General features: G+C 43.4%; 1 protein-coding gene across 2 annotated transcripts in view; it reads left to right on the forward strand.

Annotated features, from left to right (window-relative positions):
* LOC144510066 (ubiquitin-conjugating enzyme E2 E2) overlaps positions 1-16,689 on the forward strand; it is a 218,890-nt gene that overhangs the window by 161,889 nt on the left and 40,312 nt on the right. The gene's annotated exons all lie outside the window — the stretch shown is intronic.

The raw sequence follows: 16,689 nt of genomic DNA on the forward strand, positions 1-16,689 counted from the left end.
ATTTTTGAATGGAATGGTAAACAACATTTGGGGCAGAATTTTCCTGCCACAGGAATCGTAGCAGCCAGGACAAAAGATTAAGTGGACCACGCAAGGTCCATTGACCTTGGGCATGAATTTTCGGCTTTGGGGCGAGTGCGGCCCAAAAATCTTGCCCTTCGTCTTAGTTGACTCATATTCCTGTTGATTTGAACTTGACTACCAGCCAAACATGACGCATTACACAAGTTCAAGAGCTTTGTCACACACATCCCACAGAGACTCATGACAGGCATGTTTGCCAATTTGTCCACGCTGAATTTCGTAAATTTACACACATGGGACTTCAAGCATATCAAGAGCAGCCCCCTATACCCACAGTACAAGGGCTTGGTGGAATGGGTTGAGCTGAGCATCTTCTTGAGAAGTGGGGCTGGGATTACTATGCTGCAATCCTCAAGCCTGCGAACTATGCCACAACAGGGTCTGTCCTAGTCAGCACAGTGAATATTCTCCAGGCACACCCGGACTATAATTCCTACTGCCAAGGCTCTTGAAACCAATGTGAGTAGTGCCCTCATGGCACACCAATTAAGAGGGAAACTGCACTATGATCACAATGCTCACAGACTCGGCCCTCTAACATCTGGTCAAACTATCAGGATCCACATGTGGCCAAGCCAAGTTGGCGGTGGTGCACAGCTATGCACCACAGTCAAACAATTATGGTACACATTATGTACAAAACTAATGTCACCTACTACAGGTTTCAGAAACAGCACCAGCGGAAGCCAGTAGTACCCCAGTCATTTAGCGTATGATGCAGGCCCCCTTCTTCAGTGGAAATGGGGGCTCATCCAGAGGCCTACACAACAAGCCCTGCACCCACTGGGCACACCAAAGTCTTCCCCGCTGAGGATATCAGCCCGAGAACATCTAGAGCACAGCCAATTGACACAATCATATGCTCAGAGCAGATGATCAAACCAAACACAAAGTTCCAGGACTATGTAACAAACTAGTCTACAACTGGCCTTACAATTAAAAGCTGGGATGGGGGGAGGGGTGAAGAATACATGATGGGCAATGCACCAGCAGCAACAGCTTAATCCATGTTTCACCTTATGTATTGTTAGCTGGTTCAATCTATATGTTAGAAAATGGTTTGCACGCAATTAATGTTTGTGCACACTGTTACATCTCCGTACTAGAAGATGTAGAACAAGTGGTCACGTGATGATACAGTTACATAAGAATTTATGTGATGGAAGCACAGGAGTTCTCCCCAGAGCATGGGCAGAATGTAAGCATGTAATAGCTGTTCAGCTAGTGAATAAAACTATTGTTTGTTATAAGTCCTTGGTCATCAGTCTTTGGGAACTGTTATAATTGTTAAAAAGTTCAGAAATTAATCTGTAATTGAACAACGGTTCCACAAAATTGAAGGAGGTTGTAATTTACACATGTGGTACATTCTTCCAGAAAAATGTCCATTTCAATGCTCGTTGCTGGAAACTAACAATTACATATGTGATTTTTATTTTAAATCTGTTCATCTCCTACAGACACCTCCTAAATATCATAGATTTCACACACGTATACCTAACATTACTTGAGTAGATTTGCACTAATAGGATCAGGGAGCATGCGGCAACCAAGAGAGGATGTTTTACAATTGTCTGTTGGCCCCCCTTCTATTTATCAACCAGTTGACATAGGTTGAATAAATGGGAGCACATTTGGGTTCTGTTAAACTAGGTCAAAAAAACCTCCAATTGTTCTTATTTTTCACATAGCTAGTGTGTGTTTATAATGAAAATCTATTGTATTTATCAATTTATGACCTGGCAATTGCAAATAAAATGTGTCATTTTTAAAAAGGAAGATTTTATTGCTTTCATGGCACTAAATTTATGTGTAAATGTTTGAACTGGAATTTGATCAGATCGGTGCCCAAGGTAGGGCCCTGGTTTTCAGCTTTCTGTCTTCATGAATACAGAGCCTAGCAGATCTTCCAGGTCCAGTTCATTTTTAAATATTTTGGAGGACTCCCAGCATGGTATCGCCACTCTCATATTGTTTCTCGCACCCGATGTCTGCGGGATGTCTGTCTTTCTAAGGCTAGGAATTTATTTTTAAATTTCATCTTGCTGAAGTTGATTGTTCTGCACCAGGAATGAAACACAATTCCACTCTTCAATGCCACCACATATTAGTGGTGGCAGAGCAGAAAATCCTTTTTTCAAAAGTCTAAAACTGAAAAAATTATGGGTTGATGTCCATTTCACAGTAAGAGTCATGATCAGATTAACTTTTAAAAAGGTAGCTCAGATTTCATTCACCCTTACTCTTTAAAGGTAAAATTGTCCACCTCAGAACGGATCCAGACATGTCTTTTATGAAGACTGTTAAAATCGTTCTTTTGATTTTATATTTCTTTTTCAAGACATTTAAACAGGCGTTAGCAAATTATCATTGCACAGCGCTATATGTAGATTGATTTAAACAGTTTTCCAGCTTCCTAGCCTAGTGCCAAAGGACTGGTAAAATTCCAGCCATAGAGTCATCATGACACACAAAGAGGACATAAGAACATAAGAACCAGGGGCAGGACTAGGCCATCTGGCCCCTCGAGCTTGCTCCGCCATTCAGTAAGATCATGGCTGATCTTTTTGTGGACTCAGCTCCACTTACCCACCCACTCACCATAACCCTTAATTCCTTTACTGTTCAAAAATGTATCTATCCTTGTCTTATAAACATTCAATGAGGTGCTTCATTGAGCAGGGAATTCCACAGATTCGCAACCCTTTGTGTGAAGAAGTTCCTCCTCAACTCAGTCCTAAATCTGCTCCCCCTTATTTTGAGGCCATGCCCCCTAGTTCTAGTTTCACTCGCCAGTGGAAACAACTTCTCTGTTTCTATCTTATCTATTCCCTTCATAATCGTATATATTTCTACAAGATCTCCCCTTTATTCTTCTAAATTCCAATAAGTATAGCCCCAGTTTACTCAGTCTCTCCTCATAAGCCAACCCTCTCAACTCCAGAATCAACCTAGTGAATCTCCTCTCCCCACCCCCCCCTCCAGTGCCAGTATATCCTTTCTCAAGTAAGTCATTGAGCCCATCGAGTCCATGCTAACTCTGTACAGAGCAAGCCGATCAGCCATATTGTAGCAATCTTTCTCCTTAGCCCTGCATATTTATTCCTCTCATGCCTATCGCACTACTTTTCAAATCATTGATCATCTTCACTTCCACAACTCTTGTACACAGTGAGTTCCAGGTCACTACATTTCGCTGTGTAAACAAGCTCTTGCTCTATTATCATCCTGTACCTCTTGCCAAAAGCCTTAAATTTGTGTCCTCTAGTCCTTGTAATCAGCTAATGAGAACAATTTTTTTGTTTACTACATCTAAACCTGTCATAATCTTGTACACCCATCTGCACTCTCTCAAGGACCCTCACATTGTTCCTAAATCCCTGGACTTGGTAATTTGATTTATATTCAGATACTTTGGTAGAAATGTTTAACTCCCTTGCAGCTTGTTATAGGCATTGCAGCTCAATTTTGGCAATTTTTAATATAAAGAACAAAATTGATGTGTACTTGTTGTTTGCTTTGTCTGGTTTGTGTTCTCTTTGGAAGTTCTTTGAGATTGAGGGGGCGAATTTCAAACCTCGTCGCGCCTGGCGCAGATCCCGGAAAATAGCGTTCAGGCCTAAAAATTGGTTCCACCCAGCAACAAATGGTTTGCAATTGTCCTGGTCTCTTTCTAGTGGTGCAAACTTGAATGCACCCTTTCTGGAAGAACCTGAGTAGGGTCTATGGTTGGGGGGGGCTATGCAGTGGGTGTCATACAGGGGCCGAGCATGAAGAGGGGTATGTTGGGAATCATGGTGGGGGATCAGGGAGGGGAACCCATTGGGAGGGCCCCAGTGTGCCGACCTGTGTCGGGGAGGAAGTGAAGGAGGTCTTGATGTCTGTGGGAGAGGAATGGGGTCTCCCAGTGCACTGAGATCGGGGCGCCCTTGTGAAATGGCACCCGGATGCACCAACATGTTTAGGCCTCCCCACTACCGGTGTGCAACTCGATACCCTCCCAAAGTGGGACAATTGCAGTCCGGAGTGTACCTGATGGACTGGCGCGGATCACTCTAGTAATCTCACCGTTATGACATTTAAGTTTTTGGGGACAAAATTCCACCCTTGTTTTTACTTCACAATGAATTTTCCCAGTTCCTGGGAGTCTGGTTTGCAGGGGGAGCTGCTGAGAAAATTGTTTTTTAAAAAAAGAGTTTGGCAGTCTTTCTGACATATTCCTGCCTCCTCTACTTTTCCCAGATGTGAACTATATGAATGAACAGCAATCCGCCTGATATAGGCACAAAGCCAATTAAAATTAAGGTCATTATAGCAGCAATTAATGGATTTTTTCCATCAATTCGTCATCTCAGAAAAGGTGAGAGCTTGGAAGGTCTGGATGCCTTTAGATTCCACAGGAGCAATTGTAATTTTCAGGATATCTGTAAACAATTGTTTTTCATTGGAAGCATTTCCTCTGCGGATATATCAACCAGATAGTGCTGGGCATGAGGAGTTGGCTGCTGGTATCAACATCAGTATATCATTTCCATCTTGTACTTTGCTCTTTTTTTATCTGCTCACCTGAGCACCACATACACTTCACAGTATGGCTGATGGCCACTCCACATTTCAGTAATTCTGATTTGCCATACCATGTCCATAACCGACCCATCATTCCTAATTGGAAAGCAGTCCTGAAGGCAGTCTATGAATTGGCTTCCATCGTGAACTTCACATTCTGTGTCCAGCCACACGCACCTCTGGGTTCCTGACCAGGAAGTCAACCTGACATCAAGATTGGCACATTGTTGCCACAAATTCAGCCCTTGGTGTCAGCTTTGGAAAACTGATTTAATGCATGCTAATAAAATGTATAAGGTGCTGCTTAGCTCAAATGGCTAGCATATGGATCAGATCAACACCAAAAGCATAAGGTTGGATTTCCATTCTGGCTGAGGTAAGATTCAGAATCCGCCTGTTGTAGGTAAAATAATACCTCTGAGACTATTTGAGAGTCAAAGTACTGTGGCTTTATTACAAAAGCTTTTGGGAGAAGCAGGTTCCTAAAAGCGGTCTGCCAGGCTTCTCCCTGAATACAAATAAGTGTGGGTATTTATACATCATGGTTCCCAGCCCCAGTCACGACGCAGTCCCCAGTTCCCATCACGACCCACAGTTCCTGGCTTCAGTCACGACCCGCAGTTCCCGGCTTCAGTCACGACCCGCAGTTCATCCGGCGGCTTCAGTCACTACGCAGTTTCTCCCTTGAAGTAACTTGTGTGGTCGCGGCTGTCCCAGCAGGATTCCTCCTTTCAAATAGCCGTTATCGCGCTTTAACATCTGCAGCTGTTTAGCTATGTTTTGCTAACAGCTAGCACACAAGTCTGCACAAACAGGTAAGGTTTACAATGTCCTTGCACAGATTCTAGGTACAAAATTCATTCGCCCTTTCCCTTCTTCAGTCCCCCATTTGGTCGGGGCCAGGTCTAAGCATGGCCCCATGACCAATTCAGAACCAAATGTTACCAGCATATGGGCCTACCTCCTTCGTCAGGAGGTCTGCCCCTTCTGCCTGTATACTTGCACTCAGCAGAATCCGGGCTGTTACCGTTTTACAATAAGTGTTCAATAATGCCATACAAACACAACAAGCGATAACAATGACAATTAATACAATCAACCCATGCATCAGGTATGATCCCCACGACCAGAACCATTGCCCCAGCCACCCCGGAGGGTTATAATTATGATATTGGCTCCCTTCATCTTGTATTGTCTTCGCTACTCGTTTGATATGATCTGCCAAACGAGTTATATTTTCCGAATCATCTGGGATATACGTGCAGCATTTGGATCCAATTATAGCGCACATTCCTCCCTGGGAAGCTAACACATAATTGAGTGCTAATCGGTTCTGTAAAGCAACAGTCCAGATAGCTACAACCTCAGCTGATACCTCAGAAATGGCTGTGCTCACTTCCTCGAACCCGTCTCTAGTTTCATTTGCAATGCTCTCTAGGTCGAGGCCATATGTATAAGTTCCTGAGCTGCTTTTGCCATCCCATAAAGTGGGAAGGCTATCATGAAGAACCGTGCTGTCTCACTAATGGCTTGCTTAGCCCTAAGCAGGTGTATCTCGGGGTGGTCCCGTAAATCAGTGTAATGGTGAATATAGGGCACCACATATGCGAAATAACACAATCCTACCCAATCCCAGGGAAGCCATGGTAGGCATTGTTTCCACAGACAAAATAGGTACCATTATATGCAGTCATGCTGCTCATATAAATAGCGGGATATCGGCAGTGGGGCAATGGATTGTAATCTGTTGCACCAAAGCCCAGGCACCACTGGTGACATTAACTTGTTGAGTGCAGGAGCTACGGCCAACAGGTATGATTCCGTTTTCACAACAAAGTGGGGAGGAGAGTCTGATCTATTATAGCTCAGCTGGTAATGGTTCTTAAAGGCTGATAGAGTACGCCCTCCGCCTTCTAAATCCAAAACAGCAGCGCTGTCGCTGACATTGAAAGTACCTTGCATCGTGGTGCCTGATGGGGTTTTAAATGTCACTTTCCTTGCCCCGTCCTGGGTTCCATTCTGATCCAAAATCTATTCTACCATTTCCGGAGTTGACAAAGGGATAGGGAATAAAGGACTTCCCCTCTCTCCTCCGTGCATGGGAATGTGTGAGCAGACCCAGCACTTGCTCAAATTTGACTGTAATGCATACAAGTGAGACATATACATGAAAGTGTTCACGTGATGGGGTCTGATTTTAGAGGATTGGTACAATGATCACTTGGATCGGCCAAATCTCATGTTGATGTACTCATCCTCCCGGGCCCTCTGCTGTTGCCGGGTACAGGTCCATCCCGGTCCCTCAGCTAAACACCGAAAATTCCAGTTACACCAAATTACATTGCATGGGAGACCCTAATCACCTCGCCCCTCCAACAGAGTTGGCAACATGGTATGGTTGAGGCATCCCGAGCAGCAGTCCCTACGGGTTACCTCCCAGGGGTCTATTCCATGTGTCAGAAGGTTACAATAGACAGAGTCATCGTTACAGAGATGCTTGTGATGCCCTGTCCCCAAGTCTACACAATTCCACCTTTACTTTCCCTCCGTAACTGGCAGGGCGAGGGTCGTGAGAAGCAGCAAGAGAATCATCCTATCACTTAATTATAACCCGCGCGACCGTTATACAATGGACCAAAGGCTATACCGCCTGTGCGCAACTTCTCGCGAACCCGTTCAGCTTGCTTGGAGATCAGCTGTCTCATGTATCTGTGAATTGAGCACATTACATATTTTTCCAACTGGTGCCAGCGTATTCTTTCAACTGAGTCCAATGTTTTCAGACGCCCCTGCCTTGCATATCTACGCAGGCACAAGTATCACCACTGATTATGACCTCATAGGGGCCATTCCATTTGGGGGCGAACCCAGGCTTTCCAGGTAACGTCTTCACCATAACCCTGCTGCCTGCCGGGGGTACCTCAGGGATCTGTTGTAGTTCATTTTGCTCGTCTATCGCTATTTGTTTGACCCGGACTGTTCTCCGCATATCTTTCAATTGGGCCCTTAATTCTAAGACATAACGTCTAATCCTGTCCTGTAATGGACCTACATCTACCCCTCCTGTAATGATGGACTGGGGCAGTTGCATAGCCCCCCCTCCGGTCATTAGTTCATATGGTGTCAGCCCAGTGATTCGATTTGTAGTGGCTCTGAGTTTCATTAATATGGCGGGTAATACCTCTGTCCATCTTTTTTCCGATGTTTGCATGGTTTTAGTTTGTGCATTATACATTTAATTACATATCCCCCTTCCATAGAAAGCTTAGTGTAAATCAAATAACACGTTGCACTGGCTTTTTGGCTGCAGCTGGCCAACCATTCATTTGTATATAATCCTATCAAAAGACATCGCTTTCCTTATTAAAATCACATGCCATACAGCTCCGATCTTTATATGATGTACTCTTACATTATATCTAATTTGATCATTTGTTTGCGTGCAAGCGCCGCTTTACAGTACTTCACAAAATGCCACTACCCTACTTACAAAGAAGTGCATTCAAATGCCTAGCACCAACATTTAGCTCGGAATAAATAGCCTTTTCTCCTGCAGAATTATGGTTTTATCAATACACAATATATATTATATAAAATTGGTTAAGGCTTTTCAGGATTTGATTTTATTCTCGGGTCTATATGGCAGTGCTTATACTGTATAATAATCAAGCGGCAGTTGTATCATGTCACTTTACACATCATAACTGTGATATCCAAACCCTTTTAATTTAAGCCGTTTCCATTTTTAAACTGAGCTCCAGATCAAAACCCCCGTACTCTAGGAAAATAACAGGCGCCAAATCAAAATCAAAGTAGGTACAATACATACTAGTTAATTGATTAGAAACATTTTGGTTTGATTCTTAACTGGCTAGGTTTTAAGCTTTGCAGTGTTTTTATATTTGGCAAACCTTGAGCAATAGATCGCACATGAGATTCCAACGGCAGTACATAATTTTAACCAGTTACCGAATACTAAACTATCAGACGTTCGTAAATCGCGATATTCTGCGGACCTTAATACTGTATTTCACTGACTTGATATACTTTAAACTGACTCATAGACAGTATATTTACCTCATTCTTTTGTTCCTGCTTTTTCTACTTTTCCACAAAATTACTTATTTTCTTCTCCTAACTTCTCAACTAACTCTCTTATAATTTCTACTTCAAGACAAAGGAAAGAACACATGGTTCCTTCCAAGGTTTAAATCCTTTAACATTTTGAAAGTAAAACATTCAAAGAGAATACAGAACGTTGATTAAGACGGTCGCTTCTATTCTTCTTTCTTCCAAACTTGTAATTAAACTCAAAACAGAAGTAAATTCAAGAAATCTTTTCACTTTAATCTTTAACAGTTTTAACACTTCCCCAGCCCCCCGGGGCTAAACCAACGTGCAAAGCACTGCATCCACTGCTTGTAACAAACACTCCACAAGAACAAACAGGCTTCACCAGCTCCTGCTCTCAATCTAATACAACGACAACCACCTACATTCAACAAACTACCAGATCACACAAACACACTGAAATACAAAAACTAAGATTTCTCCTATCCTCTCCAGGTATGCCACTAGCCCACTCTACCAACTCATCGTAAACTTGGGACATAATCACTCCCATTTTTAGGATGGTTTGGTGAGCACTAGAGAGTCCATCCTTAAAAACCTGGATGAACGCTCGATCTCCTCGACCTGGGTTCCCTTGCCCTGAGCACTCTTGATATACCTGGAACAACCGTTGCCCTTTTAACTGTTTTGTTGTGGTAATTCTGCTCCAGTTAGTGGGAGTATTCCCTAATACCCTCTGAATCTCTGCTTTAAACTGGGTGAAGGGTGCCTGTTGGGCATCTATCTCCGATGTTAGGGCGACTACATGTGTCCACCATCCCCCACTATAATCCTGTGCTGGAGGAGCGGCGGGTCCACCTGCTACCTGCCTCCACTTATCCGCTGGACAGGCTGCTCTGACCAGCTGGTGTACGTCTCTCAGGTGTAATTGGTGTCCTACCCAGATTATGTCTAATTCTTCCCAGAATTTAGTGTTTGCGCTTCTCGGTTGTAATTTACCCAGGGAAGCCATTATTTGCTGTCTCTCACTTGAGGCGAAGGGTTTATAATTTGCCTTTGGCTGCACATCTGTTCCCCCTCGGGTTACTGGCGCTAAGTTGTGTTCTAGCGCTTCCCACTCCTCTGGAGGAGCGGTTGGTCCCTGTTGTGTGGACTCATAAGGAGGTAGAGGAACAGTTTCCCCTCTCCATTGCTTTTCTTCTAACACGTGGTTTTGTTTCTCCAGTTCCCTTACTCTGGATTCTAACTCTCTAATCTTTCCTTTATCTTCACTCCACCTTTTAGTAGAGGCGACTACTTGCTCAATTAGTCCAGCTAACTGATGTATTAACGATACTCCTATCTTCTTTGTCTTGTTTCTCTTCTCTTTTTCCAACCATTTCTGTTGTTGGTCTAGCGGGTGGGATAAGTCCCAACCCCCTTTTCTCATCTGTTTAATGAGTTTGTCCCTCTCAGTCATATATTCGTTTATCAGGGATCCCAGGGGTCCCCAGTGTCCTTGTGATCCCGCCATAATACAGATAAGTTTATACTCACCACCTGGAGTCTTCTATTCTCCCTTCTCGCTCTCCCCCTCCTAGGTTGCTCTTATCAGAGTCCGGTGATACCTGTCAGGGGTCATCAGATCCCTCCGTACCACCGCTTACACTATTAAGCTGGCTTTTCCTTCTACTCCGGCGATCACTCAGACAGTCTCTTTCTCACTCACGTCTGAACATCACACTCCAGGCATCTCTTTCTCCAGTCTCTACACCCACTTCAAGTCCTGACCATCGCGTGGGGGATTTCCCCTCTTAACAACCGGTCTAAGGTTGGGTGTTAAAGACGAATGCCTCCTTGTCCGTATGTGTTCAGTTCAGACGTCTTTCACTCTCACAGTCTCTCATCACAGACCCTCATCACAGATGATCACCCACTGTAGTTTGACTCACCCTGTTAGGTTCGGCATTCTATTCCAGTACCCCAGTCGCGGCCATTCAACCTGGGCCCGCAAACGAATCCTGTTCGTGACGCCAAATTGTTGTAGATAAAATAATACCTCTGAGACTACTTGTGCGTCAAAGTACTGTGGCTTTATTACGAAAGCTTTTGGGAGAAGCAGGTTCCTAAAAGTGGTCTGCCAGGCTTCTCCCTGAATACAAATAAGTGTGGGTATTTATACATCATGGTTCCCAGCCCCAGTCACAACGCAGTCCCCGGTTCCCATCACAGTTCCTGGCTTCAGTCACGACCCGCAGTTCCCGGCTTCAGTCACAACCCGCAGTTCATCCGGCGGCTTCAGTCACAACGCAGTTTCTCCCTTGAAGTAACTTGTGTGGTCGCGGCTGTCCCAGCAGGATTCCTCCTTTCAAACAGCCATTATCGCACTTTAACATCTGCAGCTGTTTAGCTAACAGCTAGCACACAAGCCTGCACAAACAGGTAAGGTCTACAATGTCCATGCACAGATTCTGGGTACAAAATGAATTAACCCTTTAGGTACAAAATTCATTAACCCTTTCCCTTCTTCACGCCCTACCCACTAAAATAAATCACAGCACTTTGCTGCGGTTCAGCAAATAATTGCCACAGGCTTACCTTGAGGCAGAGAATTCATGAAGAAGATGATATTGTATAGATTGGAAGTATACTCATCCCACATCTTTCTCTCTTTTCTCCTATCACGGCCTCTCCGAGCTCATCTTATCCACAAGATTAACAGCTTATTCCTCGACCCTTTCCTAACTGCAGACCACACCAACCTCCCTTCTCCCCCCACCCCACCCTCCCCACCAATGTTAAGGCATGCAGACAGTCACCTCAGCAAATTGACAGACAGGAGTTGAGAGCATTTTACACTGCCAGATGTCCCATGAATTATTTCTGGCCTTGGTTCAGGAATCCATTTATACCATTGTTCCTATGGGAAAATCAGTTCCGACTTAGGACATTTGAGGTACAACGTGGTTTTCCAGAACCAATTGCTTTGGTCTGCCTGTATGTGAAACTAGCCAAAGGGATATCAAATCACTGTAGCACATCTTTGTGACAACATAAATATCTACTGTGAATGGGAACACTATCAGAAATTCTGTTTGATGTTGGCAACCATATTCAATTTGTTATTTTACAACTTTAAGTCTACTTCTATTGTGTAAAATTATTTTGTTAATTTATGAAATTATTGTTGTGTTAAATGAATGAAGCATTTTTGCCCTACCAGCAAGTCCACTGACATGGAGCTCAGCTAGACTTGAGCACATAAATTGGGCTTGCATTTCAGTGCTCTACTGAGTGTTTCACTGTTGGAGATGTCATCTTTAAGATGAATTGTTAAACTGAACATTATCTGATCTGTCAAATGGATGCAAAAGATCCCATTGCTCTACTTAAAGAAGAGCAATGGAGTTCTTCCTTTATTCATTTTACAGGATGTGGGCGTCACTGGATGGGGCAAGCATTTATTGCCCATCCCTAACTGCCCTCCACTTCAGAGTGCATTTGAGAGTCAACCAAAATGCTGCAGCTCTGGAGTCACATGTCGGCCTGACTGAGTAAGGATGGGAAATTTCCTTCCCTAAAGGACATTAGTGAACCAGATGGGTTTGGTTTCAAGGTCATCATTAGACTTTTAATTCCAGATTTCTACTGAATTCAAACTTCACCACCTGCTGCGGTGGAATTTGAACCTGGATCCCCAGAACATTACCCTGGGTCTCTGGATTCTAGTCTTGTGACACTACCACAATGCCATCGCCTCATCCTGATATCATGGCCAACATTTATCCCTTGACCTGGTGATCTGGTCATTAAATTCCTTGCCATTTCTGGATCTTGCTATACACAATATGGCTGCTACATACCCTTTAAAACACTTTAAAAACACCTTATTGCCTATAGAGCACCTTGGAATAGCCTGAGATCAAGAAAAGTGCTATATAAATACAAGTATTTTTTCTCTTCCTCACTTTTTTGCTCTTATTTTCTCCTTTTTCTTTTGTTTGTGTTTGTTTTCTCAGGGAGAAGAATGATGTGGAGCATAAACATCCACATAGACTAGTACATAAGCAAAATATAGGAAATGCTGGAAATCTGAAGTAGAAACAAAAAATGAAATATCAGTACACAGCAGGGAAACAGAGCTAACATTTCAGGTCAATGACCCTTCATCAGCTGAAATGTTAACTCTGTTTCTCTGCTGTCTGCTTAGTATTTCCAGCACTTTCTGTTTTTATACTGGCATAGACGAGTTGAGCCAAATGCCTCATTCTGTAATGTAAATTCTATGGTTAAAATAATACATGGTTTATCTTCTGTTTTAAATGTCTGAGTATTTTATCCAAGAAGTATTTGTATGAGTGAACCATGAGTGAATAAAACATAACTTTAGTGGCTGGTGTAAGAGATCTATTAACTATAGTATGGAAAGATAGCCATTAGTAAATCTATTCAACAAGATTTGAGAACAGTTTAATCAGGAAGACCTATTTAAAAAATATATCTGTGAAGTAAACAACTATGACCATGTAAATAGGCGGGTTTCAAAGAATTCCAAAGTAGACACATCCTGAGGTCATATGACATGCCCCTTTGATGTAGGCAAAATATGGTGTATAAATAAGCATGCTTCTTGACTTTTTTTTAAGAGGGCTTGAAATATAGAGAACCAATAAGCTACCCTCAGTCTATAGATAGATTGATCACTGTGTGTGTATGAATGAAGTCTGTTTTGTTTGCTTCACCATCAAATGTTTATGCGAATCATGAAATTGTGAGCGACAGAAGGAAGGAGGCTGAATAATAATTGAATGTTAATGGATGTGCTTATCACCCCAGAGGAAATTTTGCCCTTCCATCAGAATATTCTGAATGTGACTTCAGAACTCACTTTTAATTTTTGTTTTCTCCACTCAAACTTGAACATGTTTTTCAGACGTAGCCTTCAATTTCTTTCATCTGTCATAGGATGAGAGTAAGTACTGCTAATGATAAAACTAGCATAATTTTTATCTATCATGTTCACCTGTTTCCTCGTATTTGTTTGTCACATTTAACACACTTTTTTTTTAAAAAAGCTCTTGAATTAAATAAAAGCTAAAATAAAGCGCCCTTTAAATGTACAGGGAATCATTGTCTCTCCTAAATAGATATGCATCTAAATTGGCCTATACTTTGATGTGAATAGATTATAACACTCTTCCTAAAATTATTGATTAACTTGTATTACAAAATAGACTAAGGGTGAACTTTCCCAAAAAAATTCTGAGAAACTGCGTGATTTGACCGGTCCGTTAGGAGTGCTCCAGCCCGCACTCAGTCACTTTTTGGGAGAGTGGTGGGGCGGGGGGGCTAAATGCGCCAGTGAGCCTGTCTGCAGAGAACTCGCGTGTCGTTATGCAAGGGTGCCCCAATCTCAGTGCACTGGGAGACCCCTTCTTTTCCCACCGACATCAGGACCTCCTCATCAGCAGCATATCCACCCTTCCTTCCTAACATGGATTGCTGGCATCAAGGTCCTCCCAATAGGCCCTCCCTACCTGACCCTGACATGCCCCCCACCATGACTCCCAACATGCCCCCAAATAAATCTGTTGGATTTTTAATCTGGTGTTGTGAGACTTTTTACTGAGGATATGGTTGATTGAGAAAGAGGAGGCTGCTGTCTAGGTGATGCAAGACAAAGGACCCCACGAGCTACAGGCAAGGCACATCAAGACACTTGCAAGTGGGATCTGTAACGTGCTAGCACATTGATATTCATTTGACTCTCATTCCTTTTTGGGGGTTGGTTAGCTCAGTTGGCTGGATGGCTGGTTTGAAATACAGAGTGACGTCAACAGTGCGGGTTCAATTCTCATATCATCTGAGGTTATTCATGAAGGCCTCGTCCCCTGCCTGAGGTATAGTGATCCTCAGGTTAAATCAGCACCTGTCAGCTCTCTCTCTCAAAAAGGAGGGAAGGCAGCCTGTGGTCCTCTGGGAGTTTGACAACTTTCATTCATTGTTGGTTCCACACCAATAAAGCGTTATCTTGCTGCATTTCTACTGTCGCCTCAATTTACCAATCCATCTCCATATGCCTATTACTAAATCATGGGGCCAACGGTTGTCTTCCTTCTGCCATTTTCTCAGCCAATTTTCTTCCCTTCATAGAATCCCTACAATACAGAAGGAGGCCATTTGGCCCATCAAGTCTACACCGACTCTGACAGAACATCCCACCCAGGCCCTTTCCCGTAACCCCACGTGTTTACCCTGCTAATCCCCCAACCTACACATTTTTGGAGTGTAGGAGGAAACTGGAGCACCCAGAGGAAAGCCATGCAGACTCGGGGAGAACATGCAAACTCCACAGATAGTCATCCAAGGCCGGAATTGAACCCAGGTCCCTGGCGCTGTGAGGCAGCAGTGCTACCCACTGTGCCGTTCTTGCGCAGATGTCTTGACCGTCTTCATAATATTGAATGCTGACAACCCGTTAAACTTGCTGTTTGCCCCTTTCACAATGTGAAGTCACTTCACGTTGGCTGTCTTTCAATATCTGCTGCCTTTGTGGTTGGTCCCTCCACCTGTTGACTCTTAATTGGCCAGCCACTGGAAATTCGTATGCAAACAAGTAATCCTCACTTAGCAACGCTTCTGCCCAGAGATTGGCTGGCAGGTGGGCTACTGTCAGGGAGTAGAGAGCAAAGAGGTACTGGTTTGGCAGGACACACCAAAGCTTGGTGTGCAGAGAATGCACGAGGGAGCAGAGCATTATTGAATGAGATGAGTTATCAGAATGTGGGTTGGGGTCTCTGCCAGGTCGCAACATGGGCCGGGTATCAGCGTGAGTTGGTTGAGGGAGAATGAAACATGGGTCAGCATCAGGGGATCGGAGCATGAGTTAGCCAAGGGTGACCAGAGCTTGAGTTGGCAGTGGGAGTTTGTAGCCTGAATTTGATAGGGAGAGATTGGACTATGGGTTGTCAGGAATTTTTTAAAAGTTATTTATGGAGCGTGGGCATCGTTGGCAAAGCCAGCATTTATTGCCCTTCCCTAGTTGCCCTTCAGAAGGTGATGGTGAACTGTCTACCTTGAACTGCTGCAGTCCTGAGGTGTAGGTATACCCACAGTGCTGTTAGGGAGGGAATTCCAGGAACAAAAACAGAAAATCCTGGAAAATCTCAGCAGGTTTGACAGCACCTGTTCAGAGCTCTGACGAAGAGTCATCCAGAGTTGAAACGTTAGCTCTGTTTTTTGGGTCAGGGAGCAAGTTTGCTTGAGAGGCTAGTTGGTAACTTAAACATATGAAATACTGACATCTCAGTTTTATTTAAGCCAGAAAACCAGTGTTGAATGACCGGAGGTGTTACACAGATCTCCGTTTGGATACCTGCTTTACCATAATTATACAATCTGTTTACTTCATGGCACACTAAAGTATAAAGTTTTATAACCAATTCACGCTGGGAAAACCCAGTAAAAAAATGCCATCCTCAGTATCTTTGAGACATTTATTCTGTATTTTTCAGAAGCTGCACACAATCTGCATGACAGCAATTGGTGGAACTAGTAAGACTTAGAAGACTTCCGACATCTAGATACACATGAGGCAGACAAAGTACATGCATACTTCTGGTTTCTATAGGTCGTTTCTCCTAGAACAGATCACCAAACTAAAGCCAGACGCTATAGCTTGAGGGGCATCACTCCTCACCAAGCATGGCTGATGAAGACTCTGTCCTGTTGGCATGTTGGAAAGATTTGGAGATTGATAATCAAGCTGTTTTGGCTGCATTATGAACACATCTTCCAGGACCATCAGGTCCTGAACTGGGACTTGAACACATACTGCATTTGGTTCCGAGGCAGGGACACAACCCAATTCGGTTGAAATAATGTGTAGAAAGATTTGCATGGTTCTTAAGGGCAACAATCAATTGCCCTCGAATCAATGTACTGTTCCAAATGTCTGTATTGTTAACCAAATTTTATTTTTTCTCTTTA

The sequence above is a fragment of the Mustelus asterias genome, chromosome 2, assembly GCF_964213995.1.
Source record: "Mustelus asterias chromosome 2, sMusAst1.hap1.1, whole genome shotgun sequence".
Taxonomy (NCBI): Eukaryota; Metazoa; Chordata; class Chondrichthyes; order Carcharhiniformes; family Triakidae; genus Mustelus; species Mustelus asterias.